The sequence below is a fragment of the Stenella coeruleoalba genome (assembly GCF_951394435.1).
Source record: "Stenella coeruleoalba genome assembly, chromosome: X".
Taxonomy (NCBI): Eukaryota; Metazoa; Chordata; class Mammalia; order Artiodactyla; family Delphinidae; genus Stenella; species Stenella coeruleoalba.
In genome coordinates this window covers 16,541,630-16,564,766 of record NC_137152.1, presented here as the reverse complement: position 1 = coordinate 16,564,766, position 23,137 = coordinate 16,541,630, and positions in this window count along the sequence as shown.

Sequence of the window (23,137 nt, the reverse complement as noted above, 5' to 3'; positions counted from 1 at the left end):
GCCTGAGGGGTGTGTGTGTGTCCACATACATACATCTGTGTTTTGAAGACCAGGGGATATCACAGGCACTGTCAGTGCCCCACCCTTATTGCCTGGAACCCCTTTGCCATTTTCCTGCACATCAGCTCAGGCCGCTTTCACTCCCAGCAACCAGCGCTGTGTCTCTTTGTCGAGGACAGCTCTCAGGCTGCAGGAGCCCACTTTGTGCACATGCACAGAAAACTGAAGAGTCTGGGAATTTACTTCCCCAGAGGCAGCCCTATGACTGACAGCTGTGGGTTTACAAGTGCCCCAGCCCCTTTCCCCCTGATCAAGGTAACTCTGATGTGTACCCTCCCCTGCTTCCACAAGTCCCTAGTGGGATGGAGCCCAAGTTACTCTCCATAGCTCTCCATGGCAGTAAGTCATCCTTGCTTGTTCTCCTTCCCTTTCCTGTCCCTCTGCCCTACTTCCCTATTACTTTTTCCTGGAACACCTACTAATAAATGCACATGAATCCTCATCTCGGGGCCTGCTCCTGGGCTACCCAAGTTAAGACAGGGAGAGTAAAGGAGAGAAGTCTTCCTTGGGGGTCCATCTAAGCCAGGTCCTGAAGGAATGGAAGAATTTCTCAAGATGGAGATAAGAGTTTCACCGCAAGAGAGGGTGAAAAGGGAGCGCTGTGGAAAGCATTTCAGATGGCATGAAAGAAAAACAGCCTGGAATACAGAGAGCTAAAACCACATCCTAGAGCAGAAAGTCTGAGGACAGGATTGGCCAGGGATAAGCCTGGCAGACACCACATCTTCAAGGGCTTGATGCATTTGGTGGGCTCGAGCCAGCTAGCAACCACGTGTTAAATATTCAGAAATGTTGTGATCTGGCTGTTAAATGCGGTAGCTTGAAATGGGCCATGGTGGGAGTATTTACACTATGGAAATTTGCAAACACTACAAGCTAGGGCCTTATTTGAATAGAACTGGTTTACCAGCACACTACTTAGCCATGCAGAGGAGCTTGCTTTTCACTTTATAGGCAGCAGTGGGGAGGACACTTGCTGTTTAGCAGTGGAGTGATAGAAGCAGATTTGTATTTTTTATCTAAGAGTTTGATAGCCATGTAGAGTTTAGAGAAGGCAGAGGGCCTAAACCGAAGCAGCAGTAGCAGACGTGGAGTATGGGGGAGAGAGAGAGTGAGGAGTTGGTCTTATTGGATGTGAGGATTGACGGACAGGCTGACTGGGCAGATGGCTGAGCCAGCCACCAACAGAGCTGGAGAATACAGGAAGAAAAGCGAATTTGGGTGACAAGTTTATTTCTGGAAATGTTGAATTTCAGAATTCTGAGAGATTGCATGGTGGAGCATAGGCATGAGGTCCAGACAGACCGGGGAGTCTCCACAGCTCCAGTCACTTAAGTGAGTCCTGGCCAGACACTGCCAGCCAAATCCGTTCTCTCCTTCTTGGGGTGGCTGTCTCCGTTACTGACTGCCTGTTCTGTCAGTTTCTACCTGCACTCATAACTCTTTATGCCTCAAGTAGAATGACAGCTCCTCTGAAGACAGGGCTGCTCTGGCCAGCAGGCCCTGGGTAATTCCATCTTTTCTGAATTTATAGTTCTCTCTCTCAGGCATTTAAGCCAAGGCTCCCAAGATGTCATGTAGAATGTTCTTTATGTGGCCCCACCTTGTATCCCCAGTTAGGGGCCCTCCTTCCCCAAATGTGACCTTGGATCACAAAGTCAGATGTTTATCCTTTAACTCTTCCCTCCCTCGGGTGACTTCCCAGCTTTCCAGAAAGCTGGCCCCGACAGATAGAAGACAACCTTAGCTTCCCTTTCTTGGGTGAGGGAGTTGACAATGCCAGTGTGTGGAGAATTAACCTCCGACTCCCAAGTACTCATCCTATTTCCTTTCCAGGACCTAGGAAATCTAAGGAAAATGGTATTCTTGGAGGCTGACCATGGCCTCTTAGTTTCATGAGGAAGCTTTGACCTTCACTCCACTCCTTCATTGCACAACATAGATTATGAACCTTTGCTTGCAGATGTAGATTTCACTCAAATTCCATAGGCATTTCTAAGTAATTTTTAAATGAAGTGACATAATAGACATGCTTCATTCCTGTCAGCTCTGTCACCTCCACGCCCCTACCTCAACAGACCTGGAAATGACAAACCAAACAGACATTTTGAGAATGAACTTTTAAGGCAAACTTCAATGCCTGCTTCCTATAAATATATTCATCAAAGGAACTCTGGAAACTGCCATAAATTTATGCCATTATACTCACGTATGAAATAGATCAGTTTTCCTAAACTAATACAATCTAGGCATATTATCATTTTTTGGACGCAATAAAAACTGTGAGCTTGCAAAGTATGTAGCTCACCAAACAGATAACTTCAGTAATGGCTTCACTGTAAAGTTTGAATTTTATCCTTAATGCTCCTTTTCAGTGTAGCACTGACATTTAGTCACCCTAAGAAAAGCATAGAGGGAAAAACACTCTAAGAAATGCTTTGTAATCTAGAAGGCTTTCATTTAAAAATCCAAAATCCCTGTACTAAGCAAATTTATATAGAGAATTTTTCCATTTGAATTTCTACATTGTTTTTAAACATGTTGGGAAAATGTGTAGGAAAAAATTCAACACCTAGCTAGCTTTCAAAATGTAAATACTAGTTACTTTCATCTCCATACTTAGCTCAGAAATAACTGGATTATTTTTTGCCAACATTTCTCAATACTCTCACATGGGAGCTAAGATAAATCATGGCACATTTAATATCAAAGAGTTCTTTTGGTGTTTAGGAGTGGAGAGGAGATTTATTTATGAGCCATTAGCAACATAAATGGAGACTGCTCTTGGGACATAATTATCTACTTTATATAAATAGGATATGGCTACATGGCAATAAAAATACAGCATTCATTTAGATAAACATGAAAACATTGACATATTTGAGTTTTTCTATTTAAATATGTATTCTATTAATTTTCAGACTTTTTAACACAAGAAGGTAACTTGGATTGAAGTGATTCCCAAAAATATAAGCATTGAATATTTGAATTTGAATTAAGGGAATTTATTGATCAACTACAAACTGGTTTTGGCTTTGGCTTAATGTTTATATTAAATAAAGAACAAATTGTTATTTCATAGTCATATATACCAGCTTAATGAAGACATATGCTTTCTCTTATTCAAAAGTAAAATGAAAAGGCACAAACCAATCTGATACCTAAGATGAATCATTTCACACTGAGCAAATTGCATCCCATTTCTTCATATGTAGAGAATTCAAGAAAAGAGGTAGCCATGGCATAGTGAAAAGACCACTGGCTTCAGAGCCAACACAGCTGGGCTTGAGGGCTGGCACAATTCCCTTTTTGGATAAATGGACAAATTAGTATTAAATATTAAAATCATGAAAATAATGCTGTGAAGATTAATATTTATGTTAATATAGTTCAAGTCCCGGGCATTGTGCCTAATACATAGTAAATGCTCAGTGAATAGTAGCTCCCCTGCTTTAAAACACCAATGGCTCCCCATTGCACTCACGTTAATTAACACGGCTCCAAAGATCCTTCACGATCTGGTGCCCCTGACTTCTGATGGCTTCACTTTATAACATGTCCCTCTTGTACTCTTCACTGGTGGTCTCCAAAGTGATGTATGTGAACACCAGAAGAGGTAGAACAGACCCTTTTTGTGCCCTAGCTATACCCTACAGGCCTTACCACTTCAGCGTGCACCAGCCGGTTCTAAATGGCAATGTTTACATCTCTGTGTCAGAGCTTTCTCCAAAGTTGCAGAAGGTCACTCAGCCTGTTCATGCAGAAAGCTGGAAATGTTGGAGGTCTGACACCTCCTGGGAACAGCCTTCAACTAAGGACTGAGGGTTGTTAGATACCCCAGCTTCACCATCCCTCAGGAGGGATAAGTCTGAGAGATCTTTCAAGGATTGTGAAGAGTCTGAGATTTTCCCCTGCCTGCAAGCCAGCAGGTCAGCCTGCCACCGTTTCATGGATGCTGGCAGAAGACATGAGTCCCCTGGGTCAGAGAAAAAGAGCTTTATTACTCACAGCCAGCAGGCAGCATGAGCTTCACGTGCCCATTGGTTTCCCTTGACACCCAAATCCCGCGGGGGTGATGCGGAGTAGTCCAAGTGGGTGCTATGCACACAGTGGGTCTGTGTCATAGCAGAAGGACCCCAAGCTTAGAAAGCCCCAGTCTTACAAGGGTCTATTAGCAAACTTGCACAACTTTTGTCCCAGAGAAAGATATCTTTAATTATCCTGATCTGGAAACAAATCTGTCCTCTGCCCCTGGAGGGAGACACTATATATTCCAAAGATGTTTATATAACAGACAGCAGTACAAAAGCTGTCACAAGATGGATAGAAACTCCACTGAGAATTGTCTGCCAGCAGTGTGCCCTATACCATCATCACACGGCCCCGGCCGCACTGAGCACCACAGCGGTAACTCACTTGATAATGTTCCCTTCATTGCTTCCTTCCCTTCTCTGTCTCTTTCTCCACTCTCTAACAGTGTTTCCTGAGGTCACCTCCCAAATAAATGACTTGCAGATACCTGAACAAAATTGGAATGCTATTAGGAAGGAATAAAAGAGAAAATGGATGGCGGATCAGTCAGCAAGAAAGTCCACTATACCTTAAATTTCTCCTGCAGGATGTAGAAGCATTTGCTTTAGGCATTGTGGTTGAGCTAACCTAAGAAAGTAAACGAACTGTCTATCTTGCATTAATTCAAAATACATACTTTTAATTGAAATGCATCTTGCAGTGTTACCTGAGCAACTGATTGAATTACCTCATGGGCATAGTTCAACTGCTAAGAAATTCACTGGTCCCAATCGTTATCCAACAAGATGACTCTGTCGAGGAAGAAAACGCACTTTATGACATAGTCTGATATATATGTTCAGAATATAATTTGGTGACCCGTGATCACTCAGGAGAAAACAAGATTTATTTCCTCATTCCAAAAAGTAGGATGTTCTTTATTTTTAAGCCATAGTGGCAGAATTCATTTTAATTGTTCACATATGAAATCCAGAAACACCATATTTTTAGTGGAAGGCTATAGTTCTAGCCACAAACAAAAATAAGGATGTTTTCCATTTGTCTCCCCAGATGGCATCTAGCTTTCTTGACTTTCAATTTTCATTCCTTTTACATTCTTCAATTTTAGTCATGAGGTGCTAAATGGCAAGGTCTGTTCTAGGAAGAGCTGTGTTACTGTGTCTATAAGACTGCTCAAGGAGAATGTTATTCTAGTCCATTCTTTCTCAAAGTGTTGTCTCGGGACCAGCAGCATCAGCATCACCTGGAGTGGGAATTCTTAGGCCCCACCCCAGACCTACAGAATCAGAAGCTCGGGGGTGGGGTCAGCCTCTCTGTAACAGGTCTTCCAGATGATTCTGACACACACTCAAATGTGAGAACCACAGCTCTAGGGTTTACCCCAAAGTCCCAATTCCAGTAAGGAATCCCTTGTGGCTTCTGTGTCAGGGAAACCAGTTACCAGCAGCCTGATGATACAAATTGAAGTAGCTTCCAAACCAGGCTTTGATTGTGCTGAGGGTGGATTACCTCAGAGACTATATGCTAAAGTCTTTGAACTAGAACATGGACATTGAAGCATCCAGTTTTGACCTCCTCCCTTTAATGAGCACTTTGAGTTGTTTTGGTTTCAGTTTTAGTGTTTGGGGCTTTTTTGTATGTTTTAGAAAAGTGACATTATCCTCACTTCAGAAAGTGACATTCACATCTTCAAAAAGGTCCTTCCTGATTAACCCCATATTCCTTTGATGTGGCATTTCACTCTGTGACTCAGTGTCCTGTTAACATTTGCATATTCGCTTTGCGTGGCATTAATCTACATTCAAGCCATGTGCTTTGCAAATGCTCCTGAGTATGTTACATCCATCTGTCAGACTGGAGCTCATGGGCACAGACCAGGATTTTTTTTTCTCATCTCCTCAGAATCTGTTTGACCTCCATGCCTATGTTGGTCAAATGCTATGCCAACCAAACAGTGATGTGTGTGTGTGTGTGTGTGTGTGTGTGTGTTTGTGTGTTTGTGTGTGTGTGTTTGTGTGTGTGTGTCTTGGCACAACAAGTCTTTAAAAAAAAAGAAAGAAAAAGAGAAAGAATGAAGATAAACTATTCAAATGTCCTTACGCCATGCACTGAGGATCAGGTTTTTCCAAATTCCCCACCATCTTGACAATGCCTGGCCCTCACTGTCGACATGAATGAAATACTCCTAAGAACTTAACAAGGCTGATTTTCTTCCAACTGACTGGCCAGAAGGAAAAGCCCACTCCTCTGTGGTGGCCACACATCGAGTTCTGGGTCCCTGCTGCAGAGGTGAGGCTGGGGTGCCCAAAGAGTCCCAGTTTGCCTAGGACTAGGAAGTTTCCCGGGATGCATGACTTTCAGTGGTAAAACCAGGACAGTTCTGGGTGAACTGGAACAGTTGGTCACCCTCACTGAGGCATCTAATTCAGAGAAAAATTAAAAAGAGTTAGTAGGCTCAGCTTTCACATCGTGCCCTGCCCACTACTCAGGCCAGCTAGCCAACAAGGTAGTACAATCATCAGACCTTCCCAAATCCTCCAAAGCCCTCGGCAAAACTGTACAGTGTGCAAAATGTTCAGCTCCCCCACCTTCCCCACTTTACATCTCTCTTCACATCCCTGCCCTTGGTGTGGACCCCAGTTTTCTGGGTCTTTCACCTCTTGCCTCTCCTCCCTGCCCCAACCCAATCTTGCCCATAGGAGATTTCATCCACATGAAGTTACAAAGGCTAATTAACAGAGCAGTGATTCTCAAACCTCAACACAACGTTAAAAAACAGTCTGCTTTTGAAAAGCACTAAGGCCTAAACCTCACCAGCGGAGATGAATTTAATTGATCTTGGGTGGATCCAGGCATTTGTATTTTTTAAAAGCTCCCTTGATGGTTCTAATCGGCAGCTAGGGTTGAGAACCGCTGGCTTGAAGCATTTGTTCTCAAATGTGGCTGCACACTGTGATCACCTGCAAAGCTTTAACAACTACTTATGTCTGGGTCCCACCCCCAGAGTCTCACTTAATTGGTCATGGGCACAGTCTGGACTTGTGGAGGTAAATACTCCTCAGGAGCGTATAATGTGCAGCCATATTTGAGAACCACTGATCTGGTCTCGCCACTCAAAGTGCCACCCACCAGCAACTTCGCCTCACCAGGAAGCTTGTTAGAATGTAGACTCATGGACCCCACCCTAGACCCACTGAAACCAAATCTGCAGTCTAACAGGATTCCCCCAGGTGATTCATATGCATGTTAAATTTGAGAAGCTCTGGTTTAGAGTGTTATCCACCTCCCAGAGCATTTAACAAGAGCTAGAACCTTAACCAAAAAAAAAAAAAAAACACCCAGAATTCTCTTGCAAGAATTTTAGGCATCAGACAGAAGGGAGGAAAGCATTTTGGTAAAAGGAGGGTTTCCCCAGTCCTCTGAGTCATGTCCCGAGAAGCAGTCACCTACTCCTCCTACTCATAAGAACATTCTGGTGTTATTAAATGTCAGTTGCAGATATACATCTGGCTGTGAATCAGACAAGGGGAAAATAGACACTGTGGAGGGTTGTAGCTGGTGTACAGGCTTCCTGGAAATGGCCGGCGGAGTTCAGGAACTGGAACTGGCATCAGAGTTATCCAGAGCACTGTTATTTCAAAAGAAAAAAGAAAGAAAAGGGAAGGAAGGAAGGGAGAAGGAAGAGAAGAAAAGAAAGAAAGAAAGAAAGGGAGAGAGAGAAAGGGAGGGAGGGAGAAAGAAAGGAAAGGAGGAAGGAAGGAAGAAAAGTAAGAGAAAGAAAGAGAGAGAAAGAGAGAAGAAAGAAAGAAAGAAAGAAAAGAAAAGAAAAAAGGAAGAAAGAAAGTTTTAAGCAAAATGGGCCCTGTCCCACATTGAAAGTGAAGAGTATAAGTTGGGGGGTTGGGGGAATGACACAAACGATAGCATTATAGAGATTGAAATTAACCCAAGTTAGAAATCGTATGCATATCAGTGGGCAAGTTAGCAAATGTGTCTGTGTCTAATATATTGAATTCTACAAAAGATGCTAAAATGAGAGCCTTGGCAGAAAATGGTGATGACCTTTACTTACTTTAATAACAGCTAAACACTATTTAATTCCTTTGTTTTATTCTGAACAGTCAGAGGTGGAGGGTTCCTGAATGTCTGAGCTGGACCTCCATTATAATGCAGTCCCATTCCCTCCTTCTCTATTTAGACTTATTCAGAATTACACTCCATTTCCAAATTAGACTGGTGAGGGGTGAAAATGAAAAACACTGTTGTGAATCACCCCCCAGTGGCTTTATTCTAAAAGACCCCACAAAGGAGCAAGTGTAGCCCAAGTTCTCTGTGGAACCAGGAACAGGGAAAGAGATGTCTACAGAAGTGAAATGCCACCCAGCCTCCCACTGGGTCAAATACGCTAACCCTTGTACTGTAGATTCCAATCCCAGGTTAGTTACCACAACGCATTCCAGGATCTTCAACAGTTCAGTGGTATGCAAGAGGAAAAGGCTGACCTATTTGACAATTAGTCAGATGGGAGGCAGGCATGCTGAACCCCAGGAGTGCGTGCAATCCCACATGGATTTCACAAGGAGCAAAAGCACAATCAGCCCCATGTACACAAGAACCCAAGGAACAAAGGACACCACATTGGAGCTACCAGTGATAAGTTGAAGGCAGAAAGCTTTAAAAATCCGGTTTAGCCACAAAGGAGGGAGTTTGGATTCCTCAGTTTAAATATATCTAAGTAAGCAATACTTCTGACTAGACCTGTCACCTAGGCACTCAGCAGTTACTATGAATTCTGACAATTTTTATAGCAACAAAATAATGCAGTCATTTTCTATTAGCATGAGCATCTCTAGGGAGCTTGTTAGCAATGCAGACTCGAGGCCCAACCCTAGACCTGCTGAACTAGAATCTGCATTTTACCAGAATCCCCAGCTGATCCATATGCTCATGGATGTTTAAGAATCACTGATCTATAGAACAGTGATTACCAATCCTGGATGTGCATTTGAATGACCTGGGGAGGTTCTCAAACTTGTGGCTATCCAGGCCCCAGCCTAAATTAATTAAAGCAGCTTTGGGAGGGGGACTTAGTCACCCCTGTGTTTTAAAAGCTCCCCACGGGTCTCTGATGAGCAGCTAGTTTTGAAAGCTGCTGCCAGGATATGTAAAATAAGGAGCAGGGCTGTTTTCCAGGGTATCATTCTCTCTCTCTTTTTCTCTCTCTCTCTCTCTCTCTCAATCTCTCTCTCTCCATGAAATATTGGCATCATAATTATGTTAATTAAACTCACAATTAAACTTTAAAGTCCTTTTTCATAGGCACCCACATGGACATGACATGGACCTGTGTCCCTGCCCATCACCTCTTCAGGCCTCTTCAATAGATAGAGCCAAAAAAACTATGTCCTATTGGCTCTACCCAGAATTCCCTGTGTGACCTTGAATGGGTCACCATCTCTGAGCCTTGGTTTGGTTTTTTCTCAAGCGAATATAATCTTATAGACCCTTTTTGCCTCCCAAGGTGACTATATGATAAAAGGGAGTAGGATGACCAACTGGCCTGGTTTCAGCACCCAAAGTCTCATATCCCAGAACACCTCTCAGTCATGGACAAAACAGGGTGGTTGGTCACCGTAGGAGAAACTAACATGAATCACTAAGACAGACCCAGAGAGCTTTGCTAATATAAGATTGTATCTGGCTCCCAAGACAGGCTTTGCTAAGGAAAGAATAAAATTGCCAAGCTGATCTGAGATGCAAAGAGTGCAAATGGGGAACCTAGCAATTGCTCCTGAACCAGGAGAGCCCCTAAGAAACAGGAAACTGTGTTTGGGAGTCTTGTCGAAATCTGATAAGCCATATCAGTTGTTATAGACTCAAATCCAGCCTACAAGGCAAAGACCAGGTTTTAAAGGATGTAAGATCCTGGCAGGTAGGAATGTTAATGATATAAAGCATCCCCTGAAGCCTGAAGCACCATTAGTAGGAAATTGTAAAGCATTAAGAAAAACCGGACTTCCTTGGTGGTCCAGTGGTTAAGACTCTGCACTCCCAATGCAGGGAGCATGGGTTTGATCCCTGGTCAGGGAACTAAGATCCCAAATACCACATGGCGCAGCCAAAAAAAAAAAAGAAAGAAAGAAAAGGAAAAGCATTAAGAAAACCCTATAGAAATTTTCCAGTCTTGCAGAAAAGGAAGTCATAAGCTTCACATTTGTTTCAAGCATGCCTCCAAGGATCATGATCTGAAAAGTATAGCTTACTCCCTGAGCTCTCAAGGGTGGTGGTGGTGATGGAGTGTGTACCTACAGGAGGCAGTAGATCTTTGCAGCTCCAAAGAAAATGTGTCTTTAGGTGAATCATTATTACAATGAACTACCTTATGGATTCCACTAAGACCTATTGAAGAAATCTCTCCAAGCCAGCTCTACAAAGAATTCTCATGACCCAATGGCATTGCTAGGAGCATAGTTTTTCATTGTATTCCGTGAGACCAAACCAGGCCTTGATTTGTAAAACAAAAATCCTGTCCTTGCTTGGACTATTGCAGTAGCCTCCCAGCTCATCTCCTGAGCTCTCTCCTACCTCCCTTTTCAGTGGCCAACCATTGCCTTCAAGACAAAGAGCAAAACTCTGAACAAGGCCCACAGAGCTCTGTATGAACTATCCTCTATCTTCCTTCCCAGCCTCGTCTCTTACATTCCTCTCCCACGTACTTACCATGGTCAGTCAGACACAGTAATCAGTCAGCTCCATCTTCAGCTGTTCAGGGAAGCTCTCCCTGCCCTCCCAACCCCACCAAGGCTGTATCTCTAATACATATTATTATAACACTGTTCCTTACCTTCTGGGAATGTCACAGTTCATAATTACACATCTGTATGTAAATATTCGATTAATGTTTCTCTTCCCACGTACTACGGGCTACAGTAGCACAGAACTGGTGTTTTCTCTCTCCTTTGTATCAGCATATTGGCACATAGTAGGCACTCCAGAAACATCTGTTAAAGTAAGGAAGGAAAACAAGAGAGGGGAGAAGGAGGGGCAGAGGGAGAAAGTTAGAGGTATTAATATTTTTTATCTTTTGTAGGGAAAAATGTGCTTTAATGGAAAACTATGAATTGTCTAGAGCAGCGATGGGCAAACTATTCCCGTAAGGGCCAAATAGTAAATATCTTCAGCTTTGCGGGCTGTAGAGTCTCTGTGGCAACTACTCAACTCTGCCGTCATAGTGTGAAGGCAGCCACGGGCAATCCATAAATGAATGCGCTATGTCCTAACAAAACTTTGTGGACACTGAAGTATGAATTTCATATAATTTTCAGGTATCACAAAATAGTATTATTCTTTTGATTTTTTCAGCCATTTATACTGACCATTTTTAGCTCAAAGCCATACAAACACAGGCTACAGCTGGATTTGATGCTGGAACCAAAGTGCCAGCCCCCGGTCTGCAGCACAGTCTTCCGGGTTATCTGGTTCGGATTCTCTGGAGCTATTCTACAACTCCCCAAGTCATTCTATAACTGACAGAAATGCAAACTAATTCTTGTCTCTAGACATCTGTAGGCCTGCCAATGAATTTTTTCAGGTGAAGGGACAAGCCCTCCCACTGGAAAAAAAAATCAGCTAGCTTTGCAACCTTTTGCAATTCATTTCAACATTCCTTTACTTCATATAAATGTGTACTTCTATGATTTCTCCCTTGATTCTTTATTATATCTGCCTGCATCTCTCATTCAATTTATGAGCTAAAGTCATTAACACATGTTCATTTTATGTATGTATAAGAATGATGTTTTCACCTTAAAAAAATTGCTTTTATCCACGGTCCTCCCCTGACACAGTAAGATCTGTGATGAAGCCTATAGTAAATTCTGTGGACTCCTTCCAAATATACCCCCATGCTGAGGCAAAAGCTCATGGCCTCTCTTTATTGATTACTTAGGGTGCCTCATTTATTTATACTCCTCTCATATCAGAAAGTAAGGAATTTGAAGGTAATACATGCACACAGAAAATGAAGATAAGAAAGATAAGTTGAATCCAAGAATGAGGTTAGTATACAAAATACTATGGCAAAAGGTGGGCCATAAATTAGACTCTCAATTATCTAGAAATAGACCCAGAGAAGAAACACAATCAGTTCACATTTTTTGTCCATTTTTGTTGGGTTGTCTTATTTTTGAGTTTTAGGCTTCTTTATATGTTCTGGATACAAGTCCCTTATCAGAGGTATGACTTGCAAATATTTTTCCCATTCTGTGGCTTATCTTTTCATTCTCTATTAGTGTCTTTCAAAGAGCAGAAGTTTTTAATTCTGATTAAGTCCACGACGTATTATAAAGACACAGTATTTGTCTTTCTCTTTCTGACTTACTTCACTCTGTATGACAGACTCTAGGTCTATCCACCTCATTACAAATAGCTCAATTTCGTTTCTTTTTATGGCTGAGTAATATTCCATTGTATATATGTGCCACATCTTCTTTATCCATTCATCTGAAGATGGGCACTTAGGTTGTTTCCATCTCCGGGCTATTGTAAATAGAGCTGCAATGAACATTTTGGTACATGACTCCTTTTGAATTATGCTAACACATATATATGGAATTTAAGAAAAGAAAATGTCATGAAGAACCTAGGGGTAAGACAGGAGTAAAGACACAGACCTACTAGAGAATGGACTTGAGGATATGGGGAGGGGGAAGGGTAAGCTGTGACAAAGTGAGAGAGAGGCATGGACATATATACACTACCAAACGTAAGGTAGATAGCTAGTGGGAAGCAGCCGCATAGCACAGGGAGATCAGCTCGGTGCTTTGTGACCGCCTGGAGGGGTGGGATAGGGAGGGTGGGAGGGAGGGAGATGCAAGAGGGAAGAGATATGGGAACATATGTATATGTATAACTGATTCGCTTTGTTATAAAGCAGAAACTAACACACCATTGTAAAGCAATTATACCCCAATAAAGATGTTAAGAAAAAAAAAGACACAGTAATCATGGAACTGTGGTACTGGTATCAACATAAATAAATAGATTAATAGAACAAAACAGCGTCCATAAATAGACCCACATGTATATGGACAACTGATTTTGACAAAGGTGCAAAGAGTATTCTTCTCCTGGAATAACTGTATATCCACATGCAAGTGCAATGAACTTCAACCCATAATATGCTCCATATACAAAAATTAACTGAAAATAGATCATAGACCTGAATGTAAAAACTAAAATTCTAAAACTTCTAAAAGAAAACACAGAAGAAAATCTTTGTGACCTTAGATTAGGCAGATTTTCTACATACAACACCAAATATACAAGCCACAAAAGAAAAAAAATGATAAATTCGTTTCCAATCTTTTATATTACAAAAAAATACTACAATGCACAACCTTGAACATATGCCATTCCACATGTGTGCAATAATATCTAAGGGATAAATTTCCAGAATTCTAACCAGGCTGTAGCTAAGCATTGAATGACAGCAAGCTAGAGATTGTTCTTCTAGATGAGCTCTTGGTGTTGGGGTATCCTATGTTGCCAGTTGAATGTAGAACAATATGCTTTAACAATCAGCCAGGTTGATCATAGGGATTCATAATCTTTTATGAAAGTTAAACAATGTGACTAGAAGGCCAAGAGACCACCCAAAAGCAGGACCAACATTCTTCTTGAGAAATAATATTGGGTCACCACAAGCTCACAGAGAGTAGACAGAAAGGTCCCAAATTCTAGACCGCAATAAATTAATCCTGAAAAAATTTAAAACATGTAACAAAACACTACCTTGGCTTTAACAAAAATTCTAAACCATTTAATATGAAGAACCTTAGAATGTTTAAGACTGAGCAACATCATTTCCTACAATAACTTTCAAGATAAATTGGTTTTGAAATGTATGCCCAGATATCTGAGTAAGCTGATATGAAACACAGGCTTGTTACCTATAAATTATTTAGATATTGGTAAAATGTTATCATAAATGATCATTTTGTTTTAAAAGAGTCACCTGTAGTTCTTTGACTTATCAGTTATTAGATAGTATGGCTAAGAATTTATCAAAGCCCCTTTATGACACTAAATCCAGAGGGAATACTTTTCTCTTTTTTTCTATGTAGTGGTCCATGATAGTTAAGAATAAGAAAAAGATGTGTCTTTTATTTTTTTAAAAAAGTTTATTGGTTAGTGGATTTTTGTGTAAAATTTTCATGTGAACTGAAGAAAATTTTCTAATTAGGCACAAGAAAAAGTTGAAAAGGAAAAAAAACACCTGTAATCCCACCATTCCCCCAAATTTTGTCCTGATTCTAAAATTAATCTCACTACTGCTAGCAACAGGAGAAAATTTTTTTTTTTTTTTTTTTTTTTTTTTTTTTGCGGTACGCGAGCCTCTCACTGTTGTGGCCTCTCCCGTTGCGGAGCATAGGCTCCGGACGCGCAGGCTCAGCGGCCATGGCTCACGGGCCCAGCTGCTCCGCTGCATGTGGGATCTTCGCAGACTGGGGCACAAACCCGTGTCCCCTGCATCGGCAGGCGGACTCTCAACCACTGCGCCACCAGGGAAGCCCAACAGGAGAAAATTTTGAATACGTTACTAGAATTTTATTTTCTCAACATTTTGTCTGTAGAATTGGGTGAATTTCTGTTCTTAGTGAGGGACACACAAATAGAGTTGTTTCTTACCCTGGCTACACATTGGAATCACCTGGAGAGCTTTAAAAAGTGCTGATGCCTGGGTCCCACACATATTCTGATGTATGTGGTCTGGGGTGCAATCTGGACACCAGGATTTTTAAAGCTTCCTAGTAGGTTCTAATGTACAACCAACACTGAGAAGCACTGGTCCAAATATGAAGGAAAGGAGTCTGTTATGAGCTGAATTGTGCCCCCTCCAAAATTCGTATGTTGATGTCCTAACCCCAAGTACTACAAAATGTGACCTTACTTGAAAATAAGGTTGTTCCAGATGTTATATATTAAGATGAGGTTATACTGGAGTAAGGGTAGGGCCCCTAATCCAATATGACCAGCATCATTATAAAAAGAACTTTGAATACGGTCATACAGACAGGGAGAACACAATGTAAAGACTGGAGTTTTGCTACTTTAAAAGTTGCTGCCCATGGGTCTGGCTTCCAATCAGCCTGAAACTAGGTGCTGACTGAGATCCCTGTCTTTGGAACACTGACACGTATTGGTACACATTCAACAACCGAGACATGTCCAGAATAAATCAGGTTGCTTAGACAATCACAATGGTTTTAGAGACAACCAAGAGCTGGGCAGGATTGAATGATAAGGTTCATCTCATACACAAGTCCACTCCTTCAAGACTGAGAAAGGTGGCTATTTCACCTAATACATAGAAGCAAATCCAGAGAGTCAAGCAAAATGAAGAAACAGAAGAATATGTTCCAAATGAAAGAATAAGATAAAACCTCAGGAAAAAAAATGTTAATGAAATGGAGCTAAGTAATTTACTTGATAAAGAGTTCAAAGTAATGGTCATAAAAATCTCACCAAACTTGGGAGAAGAATGGATGAATGCAGTGAGAACTTTCACAAGGAGGCAGTACCAAACAGAAGTCACAGAGCTGAAGAATAGAACAACTGAACTGAAAAATACACCAGAGGGTTTCAACAATAGACTAGATGAAGCAGAAGAAAGGACTGGTGGTCTAGAAGATAGGGCAATAGAGCTCACCCAAACAGAGCAGCAAAAAGAAAAAAGAATTTTTAAAAGTGAAGGTAAATTAAGGGACCTATGAGAAAATATCAAGCAGAATAACATTCACATTATAGGGGTCCCAGGAAAAGAGAGAGAGAAAGGGGCAGAATACTTATTTGAAGAAATAGCAGATGAAAACTTCCCCAACCTAGGGAAGGAAACAGACATCCAGATCCAGAAAGCCAAGAGAGTTCCAAATAACATGAAGCCAAAGAGATCCACACCGAGGCACATTACAATTAAAATGTCAAAATTTAAAGAGAGAATCTTAAGAGCAGCAGGAGAAAAACAATTTGTTACATATAGGGGAACCCCCATAAGAATATCAGCAGATTTTTCAGCAGAAACTTTGCAGGCAAGAAGGGAGTAACACAATATGATGAAAGGGAAAACCTTCCAACCAAAAATACTCTACCTGGCAAGTTTATTGTTCAGAATTGAAAGAGAGATAAGTAATTTTCCAGACAAGAAAAAGCAAAAGGAGTTCACCACCAGTAAACTGACCTTACAAGAAATGTTATAGGGTCTTCTTTAAGCAGAAAAGAAAAGGCCATAAGTAGAAACAAGAAAATATATGAAAGAAAAACCTCTCACTGGTAAAGACAAATATATATATATATATATATATATATATATAAAAGGCAGTGGATCAGCCACTTAAAAAGCTAGTATGAAGGTTAAAACACAGAAATAGTAAAAATCAACTGTAACTATATTAAGATGTTAAGGAATACACAAAAAGATGTAAAACATGACGTCAAAAACAAAACATGGGGTGGGAATTAAAATGTAGTGCTTTTAGAATGCATTCAAACTTAAGCAACTATCAGTTTAAAATAAACTGCTATATATATAGGTCTATATACATGACCCTCATGGTAACTACAAATCAAAACCGGACAATAGATACACAAAAAATAAAGAGAAAGGAACCCAAACATAACACTAAAAAACAAATCATCAAACACAAGAGAAGAAACCAAGAGACGAAGAAAGGAACAGAGAAGAACAGCAATAACAACCAGAAAACAATTAACAAAATGACAGTAGGTACATACTTTTCAATAATCACTTTAAATGTAAATGGACTAAATGTTCCAATCAAAGGACATAAGGTGGCTGGATGGATAAAATAAACAATAAGACCCATCTATGCGCTTCCTACAAGAGACTCACTACAGATCTAAAGACACAAACAGAATGAAAGTGAAGGCATGGAAAAAAGTACTCCATGAAAATGGAAATGAAAAGAAAGCTGGGGTAGTGATATTCATATCGGACAAAATAGACTTTCAAACAAAGACTGTAACAAAAGACAAAGAAGGGCATTTCATAATAATAAAGGGGTCAATCCAAGAAGAGGATATAACATTTGTAATTATTTATGCACCCAACATAGGAGCACTTTTAAATATATAAAGCAGGGACTTCCTTCATGGCACAGTGGTTAAGAATCCGCCTGCCAATCCAGGGGACACAGCTTCAAGCCCTGGTCCGGGAAGATCCCACATGCCACGGAACAACTAAGCCAGTGTGCCACAACTACTGAGCCTGTGCTCTAGAGCCCGCAAGCCACAAATACTGAGCCCGCGTGCCCAGAGACCGTGCTCCACAACAAGAGAAGCCAGCGCAATGAGAAGCCCACACACCGCAGCCAAGAGTAGCCCCTGCTCGCCGCAACTAGAGAAAGCCCGCGTGCAGCAACAAAGACCCAACGCAGCCAAAAATAAATAAATAAATTTATAATAAATAAATAAAGCAAATAGGAACTGACATAAAGGGAGAAATTGACAGTAATACAATAATAATATGGGACTTAATACCCTACCTACATCAATAGACAGATCATCCAGAAAGAAAATCAATAAGGAAAAATTGGCCCTTAACAACACATTAGACCTAATGGACTTAATAATATGAAGAACAATTTACAATAAGCATATACTACTTTAATAATCAGAAATATAAAAATATACTTTCATTTCAAAGGTTAAGCTTATCTTTTCACAAAGGATAGAGAGGCAAAGATGGAAGGCAAGAAGAGAGACAGATATAAAACTACCCCAGAAATGATAATAGCAACTATTGGCTAGACCTGAACTGTCATCTTTCTCTTGTTAAAGATAAAATATTCGTAAATATCCAAAGGACTTGTACTAACAACTCATGTTTAATTTTTTAGTTGAGTTAACATTGAATAACAGTTCATTCCTACTGCCCAAAATAGATTTATGAAATATTAAATTATTGATTATTTTCACAATTCCAAAACATAAAAACTATATAGAGAGTTGTTAAAAAAAATAACAGAAGCACAATAGGGCATGTTTCAGGAGCTGCTCCTTAGGTCTGCCTGCGTGGCTTTTCTGTCCTGCACTGAAATCACCAGGAAGACTCTTGTGTCACCTCAGGACCCAGGACCTATTAAGTTTTTAATTTTAAAACACCCGTATGGAAAAAAAATTAAAAATAAAATAAAATTCAAGCACCTTAATTAGGATTACATTTGCAAAACTCCCTTGTTGGTTTTCCATTTAAGGACTTTATGAAAATATTTTTAGTCATGTACAAAATGAAAAGAACTAGGAGGCTAATTAGCATGAAATTCCACTTTCTGTCTAGGTTAAATACAAGGTGACTTGTTTTAAAGTAACTCAAAAGAAGGTCATCCAGTGTTAAACAGCCTGTCTTTATGGGAACATTCTATTTCAGAAAGATGTTTTATAAAATAATCACAAAAGGGCAGTACCTAGGGAAACAATATTGCATCTGTTTTTTTTTAAATGTGAAAATGAGCAAACTAATTTCAATAACTTTGGAGTAGAAATGCATTGAAATTATATTCATGTAAGTTTGACTTTAAAACCATGTAAATATTATGTAAACCAAAATTAAATTTAAAAGCAATTCCTGGGCTTCCCTGGTGGCGCAGTTGTTGAGAGTTCACCTGCCAATGCAGGAGACGTGGGTTCGGGCCCTAGTCCGGGAAGATCCCACATGTCGCAGAGCACCTGGGCCCGTGCACCACAGCTGCTGAGCCTGCGCTCTGGAACCCACGAGCCACAACTACTGGGGCCCATGCACCTAGATCCCGTGCTCCGCAGCAGGAGAAGCCACCGCAGTGAGAAGCCTGCGCACGGCAGCGAAGAGTAGCCCCCGCTCACCAAACTGGAGAGAGCCCGCGCACAGCAACAAAGGCGCAACGTGGCCAAAAATAAATAAATGAAATAAATAAATTTATTTTTAAAAAAATAAAAGCAATTCCTAAAATATTCAAAAGTAAAATTACACAAGTGAACATAACCATATATCTAGTTGTTGTCACAACTAGGCAAAGAGATTTTAAAACAATAATTTGGCTCTATATCCTTGAGATATAGCCTAATGACAAAAAAAAAGTTAAATTTGAATTTCAGATAAGAAACAAAGCATTTTTTTAGTATAAGTATATCCCAAATATTGGATGGTACATACTCATACTACAAATACCTGTTTTTGAAAAGTATTCATTGTTTCTCTAAATTTCCAATTTAACTGGGTGTTCTGTTTTTTTTTTTTTTTTTAATCTGGCAACACTACATTGGGGAAAACTAGGTAAAGAATAAAAGGAACTTCTCTTTCATTTTTGCAGCTTTCTACGAATCTATAATAATTTCACAATAATTTTTTAAATTGAGAGAATAGAGTTTGAAAAGTAGTTGGTTCATGAAATGGGAGTCTAAATCATCTCAAACTGCCTATAGCTAAAGAAGAAAAATGATACCTAGAATATTTTTTAATAGTAAATGCAAAGAGGCAGTAGTCCTGGGGTAAGACCTGACATAAAATTATTTAATATAAGGGCCAGGTGAACTGAGGACTTAACAAACTGTTCTTTATAAATGAATGTGTTAGTGCTAGCTAACCAAGAAGGTGGGAAGAGAAATGGACTGGAAGACATTTCTCTGTCCATGGTACTGGACTGACAACGAAGAGATTCTATTTCAATCCAATACAAATATATCTTAATTTAAATCACACCTTGGATCATTGCAATAAAAAGCATGCCTTGATCATTTTTTCCTTTATAAAATCCTTCTGCAGACCTGAAGTTGACAGGCAGTAACAGCAGAAAGAATTTAAAAGTGAGTGTTGGGAATGTAAGAAAATCTCTTCCAGAAAAACAAACATTGTTTCTTATCATTGATATAATTTTTCTTTAGTTGAGGAATTGTTTTTACAGAATATCAAGCTGTTTACTCTGAGTCATTTCAACACCAACCTGAAGTGGGGAAATAAAAATAGCAATGACCTCCTTCCTAATCTCGGTCACATTTTCAATTGGGGGGAAAAATTGAAGAATCAACTTTCTTTTTCCCGGCTTTGGGGGAGGGAAATAAGGTAAGAAGGAGAGAGTACTATGAGAGTGGACAAAAATATCACAGCACCAGAACACATGGTGAGTGGGTAGAGTGGGAGAACACTACAGAAATGGATATGCATGACCTCACCATGAGCATCCCTAAAATATCCTGTAAAAATGCAAGGATTAACAGCTTATTCAACACTGTGTGTACAGATGCACAGAGCAGACCCAGAGCTCAATAATCATTCCTTGCCTGACAGATTTTTCATTGAAAATTGGTGCTTAAACTCAAAATAGTTTTGCTCAGATAATTAAATGTTTTAAAAGTATATTTTCCACTTAGCAACATGCCTTAAGCAGGTTTCTCCTCTTAAAACCAGTGTAGCCAAATCCCCTACACAATATATGGGTACTACTTTTCAGAGGACCACCAGAAAGGGAAAGTCAAAGGTTTTCATGGTTAACATTGTACAAAAATTTAAACCATAAAAGTTTATCTAGTGCTTGCTCTTTGCTTAGCACTGAGATAGATACTAGGGATTTATGAAGATGAAATAATGCACAACCTCACCTACAGCAAGCTTATATTCTGTTTGGAGAGAAGACAAAATCGTGCAGAGGTGAAAACTTCATTTAAGAACTTTAAAGATTTGAAAATTGACATCTTCATAAACATTTGCTTCACACTTTCAACTTTACAGAGTACTTCCACATATTCTACCATCTGATATGCACAATAGCCCTATGAGGTAAGGGGTTTTATTAAGCCCCTGAAACCTACAGGAATTCAGCTTTGGAGAAGAAACCAAAATATTCCTAAATAATTCTTCAGATGGTATTAATTGATTTGATCTGGGGACGTATAGGGACATGGAAAGTAATTGACCTCCTTGGGTGCATATTCTTATCCCCAACAATACATTGCCCAATCTTTGGTACACAGTAGATGCTCAATAAATGCCATTGAACACAAGTTGCATTAATGTATTAATAATTGTTACGTTTGAGGAAACTATGAGAACAGCATATTCCTCAGGGTGATATCTATCTGTGCTTGACACAGTTAGTAGTTCAGTATATAGAATTAAACTAAGCTGGTACAAGACTGACCCTAATAATAGAGTGCTTACCACATGCCAGATACTGCTCTAAGCCTTCTGCATTTATCACTTCATCTTAACCTCATGACAATTTTATGAGTTATAGGCTGTTATTATGCCTATTTTTCAGAAAAAGTAAAGTGACCTCTGGAAGGTTAAGTAACTTATCCAAAGTAGTACAGGTATTAAGAGCTTATGATCTTTTCATTATTCACCCAGTAGACCATAAAGCTAATAGTCACTTTAGAAATTTGGTGGGAGGTATTGCCTCAGGCTGAGATGGTCAGAAAACATATCATGTCAGAAAAAAATAGAAAACAGGTCATCACATTAGCTGTCAAATTTGATAAAGTGAGAAACGGGCACTGCAGGAGAGTGAAGAGGAATGACCAAATTCACAGAGAGAAAAATCATGCAAGGGAAGTATATTCATTAGGGTCAGTAACATCAGCAACTGTAACAAACAGACCCCCACATCTCAATGGCTTTGTAACTTTATTTCTTGTTCATGTGAAGCCCAAAGAGTATATTCCTAGGTATAAGGTTGCCTTCCACACGGTCTTCAGATGCCCAGACTCCTTCCATCTTGTAGCTTTACCAGCTCCAAAATGTTGGTGTATACTGTGGAGTCCTCTGCACCTTGCTGGGAGGCAAGGGAAGAGAGAGCATGGAGAAGCATTCTAGAAATTTTTATAGAGAAAGCCTGGAAGTTGCTCACTTCACCTCTACCCTTATTCCACTGGCCTGAACTCAATGCTGTGGCCACATACATGCAGGAGAAGCTTGGAAATGTAATCTAGCAATGTGCCTGGAAAGAAGAGAAGGCATGGCAATCTCAACTATAGTATGCAAACTGGACCTTCTTCCACGTCCCATAGAAAGCTCTTATTCTCCTCTCACAGTTCTGGTCTAGTCTTAGGTGTCGTTTATCACTGACCATGATGGCAAGAGTTGACTGAAAGGGTAGTAATCAAACATAATACTCACCCTAGAGTTAGCAACCACCTACAATCTGTTCCGTGAATATCTACCTTCCTCCAGAACTGTGTTCTCATTTGGGAAAATGCGACTTCTTTTGGCAACATAATGGACATACAAACATTACCTAGCCAAGGGAACTCTGCCCAAAACCCAAGAGGAAAAAGGCAGGAAAAGGAAAGGTTATGAGCACATGGAAACTAACCACAAGAGAGAGAGAGTTTCATTTAAATTTATGAAAGGAAAGGAAAATGGAAGAACTAAAAGACAATCAAGAGTGTTTATAATATGTATAGAGCATATGCCAAATGTGTATGGAAGCACATACAGAGTAAACATGCCAAAAATGTTTTATTTAAGGGCTAAATGGGAAAAATTAGCAAAGAGGGAGAGGATAGAGAGTTGAAGATTCACCTGTCACCCTAAAAATAAGGTAATGAGAGCTTCTAATACAAATATGATGGACAGAGACACTGGAATTAGTGTTTTATGACAAATATAGCTCAAATGGGGAATATAAATTCTTCCTTTTTACCATACCATTACCCATTCCCCAGGATTGCTCCAAGGTATCCCAACAAACTTTGAAAAGATAACAACACTAGGGGTGGGAAAGCCAAAACTGGTGTCTATATTTGTTTGCCTCATTTCTTCCCCTCCCATTCACTCTTTCACAATGTGGTTTCTCTCCCCACCACATCATGGAAACCACTTCAGTCGAGTTCACCAGTGAGCTCCATCTTGCCAGATCCAGTGGTTACTTCTTGTCCTCAAACATAGTACTGTATCCTCTCAGGGGCACTTAACGCAGTTGATCACGCCCTCCTTCTTGAACTCATTTCCTTTCACAGTTTCAGTGACATCACACTTCCCCTGACTGGTTCCTCC